The 4,182-nt window shown below is 32.3% G+C and overlaps 1 pseudogene; it reads right to left on the bottom strand.

Moving 5' to 3' along the window:
• Positions 1-573: 573 nt before the first annotated feature.
• On the bottom strand, positions 574-2,692 carry LOC129249883 (cytochrome b-like; annotated as a pseudogene).
• Positions 2,693-4,182: the final 1,490 nt, after the last annotated feature.

Here is a 4,182-nt window from a genome sequence, read left to right on the forward strand (position 1 = left end):
GATGGATTTGCTTTGATTTTTATAACTGAATATGCTAGAATTTTATTTATAAGTATATTATTTTGTGTTATTTTTTTTGGTTGTGATTTGTTTAATTTAGTATTTTATTTAAAATTGGTTTTTATTTCATTTGTTTTTATTTGAGTTCGTGCAACTTTACCTCGATTTCGTTATGATAAATTAATGTATTTAGCTTGAAAGTGTTTTTTACCTTTTTCTTTAAATTATTTATTATTTTTTATTGGAGTTAAGTTATTTTTGATATATTATATATTGTTAATTGATTTTAGTAAAGTTAATAGGAAATTTTGGTTCCTATATTATGTTTTCAAAACATATGCTTGTTCAAGCTCATTAACTAATTAATAAATTAAGTTATCTCATCATTTAGTAATTAGTGGGTTGATAATGTAATATAAGAAGTAAACTACTGTTAAAATTTGTCCGACTAGTATATAAGGGTCTTCTACAGGTCGTGCTCCGATTCATGTTAATAGAATTAAAGTAACTACTGTAATTCAAAATAGAATTTTATTTACAGGATAAAATTGGATTCCTTGGAATTTTCTTAAATGATAGAATGGTAAAATTGCTAGGATTGCAATTGATAGAACTAATGCAATAACTCCTCCTAATTTATTAGGAATAGAACGTAAAATTGCATATGCAAATAGAAAGTATCATTCAGGTTGAATATGAACTGGTGTTACTAAAGGATTAGCGGGGATGAAATTATCAGGATCTCCTAATAAATAAGGGTTAATTAAAGTTAATAATAGAAGTGCTATAATTATAACAATAAATCCTACAATGTCCTTGTATGTAAAATATGGATGGAATGGAATAGAATTTAACCCAATTGGGTTGTTAGATCCTGTTTGATGTAAAAATAATAAATGAATTAATGTTATTGCTAGTACAATAAATGGTAAAATAAAATGAAATGTAAAAAATCGGGTAAGTGTGGCATTATCTACTGCGAATCCTCCTCAAACTCATTGAACTAAGTCAATTCCTAGGTAAGGAATTGCAGATAATAGATTCGTAATAACTGTGCCTCCTCAGAATGATATTTGTCCTCATGGTAAAACGTAACCTATGAATGCTGTTGCTATAACTAAAAATAGAATCAGAACTCCTACTAATCATGTAGGTGTAAATAGATATGAGCTGTAATAAATTCCTCGACCAATATGTAGATAAATACAAATGAAGAAAAATGATGCACCATTAGCATGTAAAGTTCGTAATAATCAACCATAATTTACATCTCGACAAATATGATTAACACTATTGAAAGCTAAATTGATATCTGCTGTGTAATGTATAGTTAAGGGGTAACACCACTGTACACGCGTAAAATAAACACGATTTTTAAAGAATTTTTTTGTATAGAAGGAAAGGGGAAACAATCACTCTGATTTGGGAAGTTATTACTTATATACTAAAATACAAAACTACAAAGTTTGATCGAAAAATTTTACAAAATGGCGGCATTGGAGACATTTTTGTAATGTGGTTTCTCTTGAAGGAGCTCCGCGGCACGCAGCACAGAGGGTGCAAATTTTAATCTGGAACAAAGAAACATTTTTTTTCTTAATCTAGATAAGAATAGCTAGAGAAACACGTAGGGGATTTAAAAAATATTTATTTTTGCGGAATTAGCCAGCATTTGAAGAAAAAAACTCTATTTTGGACTAAAAAAACGGGACTTAAATAATTATAACAATCGTTTAAATTAATCTATCGAAAATCCCCTACGCTCTTCTCTTAAGAAGGTTATTATACAGACGTAGTGAAAAACCTGATTAAAAATATTTAAAATTGTTTGAGTTATACTGCGTGCCAATTTCAGAAAACGTGTTTTGAGAAAAACGCGTTTAAAGTTTGGAAATTTGGAGAAGTCGTTAGGTAGCAGTCACTAACGCTTGGTTAAAAGCTTAAAATATTTATGAAATAGACTTCGGTAACGTATAAAACTTTTTGTTTTGTATTTTAAAAGGTTCAAAGAATTTTTTAAGCTTATAAAAAAAAATCAATTTTTTGAAAATTCTACAGTGGTGTTACCCCTTAAGAAAAGTCCTGTTGATGCTTTCCATTTCAATTCAACCGGGCTATTCGGGTCATGTTCTTCGATTTCGATGAAACTTAAATATGTTGCTCTATGGTCAAAATAATGAGACACGTATTTTTTTGTTCGCCCGAAAAAAAATTTTTTCAAGAGTTATCGGCAATTTTGTTGTTCGGCTCATACTCGATTTTTTTTAATTGTATAAGAAAAATTTTTTTTTAAACGCCCATAACTTAGTCAAATATGAACCGATTTTAATAATTTTGGGTTCAAAATGATTGTAATTACTTACACGAGCGACTTCATGTAGAAACAATTGCAAAAAAGTAGTTGAAAATTTTTTATTTAGCAAAAAAGAAAAAAAAATTGAAATTTTTTCGAAATTCAATATTTCAAAAAGTGTATTTCTTTTTTTTTATAACTTTTTCCAAATCAAGAGGACACCTCAAACTTCAATTAAGCTGAATGCCCAGTAGCTAAAATGAGTTGTTATTGAAAAAAATTTTTTCTTATACAATTAAAAAAAATCGAGTTTGAGCCGAACAACAAAATTGCCGATAACTCTTGAAAAAATTTTTTTTCGGGCGAACAAAAAAATACGGGTGTCATTATTTTGACCAGAGAGCAACATTTTTGAGTTACATCGAAATCTAAGAACATGTGCCGAATAGCCCTTTTGAATTGAAATGGAAAGAATCTATATAAGAAAATTTTTTTTAATTACTCATAACTTAGTCAAAAATAAGCCGATTTGAATGATTCTGGGTTCAAAATAATCGTAATTACTTACACGAGCGACTTCATGCAGAAACAATTGCAAAAAAGTAGTTGAATATTTTTTATTTTGCAAAAAACAAAAAGTGCAAAACAGGTTTTTTACTCAAAAATTCATTACTCAATAACAACTCATTTTAGCTACTAGGCATTCAGCTTAATTGAAGTTTGAGGTGTCCTCTTGATTTGGAAAAAGTTATAAAAAAAAAAAAATACACTTTTTGAAATATTGAATTTCAAAAAAATTTCAATTTTTTTTCTTTTTTGCTAAATAAAAAATTGTCAACTACTTTTTTGCAATTGTTTCAACATGAAGTCGCTCGTGTAAGTAATTACGATCATTTTGAAGCCAAAATTATTTAAATCGGTTCATATTTGACTAAGTTATGGGCGTTTAAAAAAAATTTTTTCTTATACAACGTAGCCGCCTCGTTTTGTCCTCGTTCACCACCAGACCCATTCGCTTTGGCTCTTTATCCAGTTTGGAGAAGGCAGAACTAACAGAGCGGTTGTTAAGGCCGATGATGTCAATATCGGCAATTGTACGCTCTTATAAAATATTGTGCCTGAGGGATTAAGTTCTGCGGCTCGTACAATGCTCTCCAACATCAGGATAAAAAAAGCACACGACAGCGAGTCACCCTGTCTGAAACTTCGTTTGGTATCAAACGGCTCAAAAAGGTTATTCCCAATTCTGACGGCGCTGCTGGTGTTGAGCAACGTCATCTTACATAGCCGTATTATTTTTGCGGGCATTCAGGTAACTCCTTTCCGTACTGTCGAATGCAGCTTTGAAGTCGACGAAGAGATGGTCTTTTCCAAGATTTGGCGTATTTTGAATATTTGGTCGATGGTAGACTTTCCAGGTCTGAAGCCACACTGATAAGGTCCAATCAGTTGGTTGACGGTGGGCTTCAGCCTTTCACACAATACGCTCGCTAGAACCTTATAGGCGATATTTAGAAGACTAATCCCACGGTAATTGGCACAAATTGCAAGATCGCCCTCCTTATGGATTGGGCAGAGCACACTTAAATTCCAATCGGCAGGCATGCTTTCATCCCACCATATTTTGCATAGGAGCTGATGCATGCACCTTACCAGCTCCTCGCCGCCATGTTTGAATAGCTCAGCCAGCAGTCCGTCGGCGCCCGCGGCTTTGTTGTTCTTTAGCCGCGTTATCGCTATTCTCACCTCGTCATGATCGGGTAGTGGAACGACAATTCCGTCGGCAACGATTGGGGTATCGGGATCTTCACTTTCTCGGTGACATGCGCAGCTCTCACTGTTTAATAGGTTCGAGAAGTGTTCCCTCCATAATTTAAGATTGCTCTGTA

Source organism: Anastrepha obliqua, chromosome 6 (assembly GCF_027943255.1).
Source record: "Anastrepha obliqua isolate idAnaObli1 chromosome 6, idAnaObli1_1.0, whole genome shotgun sequence".
NCBI lineage: Eukaryota > Metazoa > Arthropoda > Insecta > Diptera > Tephritidae > Anastrepha > Anastrepha obliqua.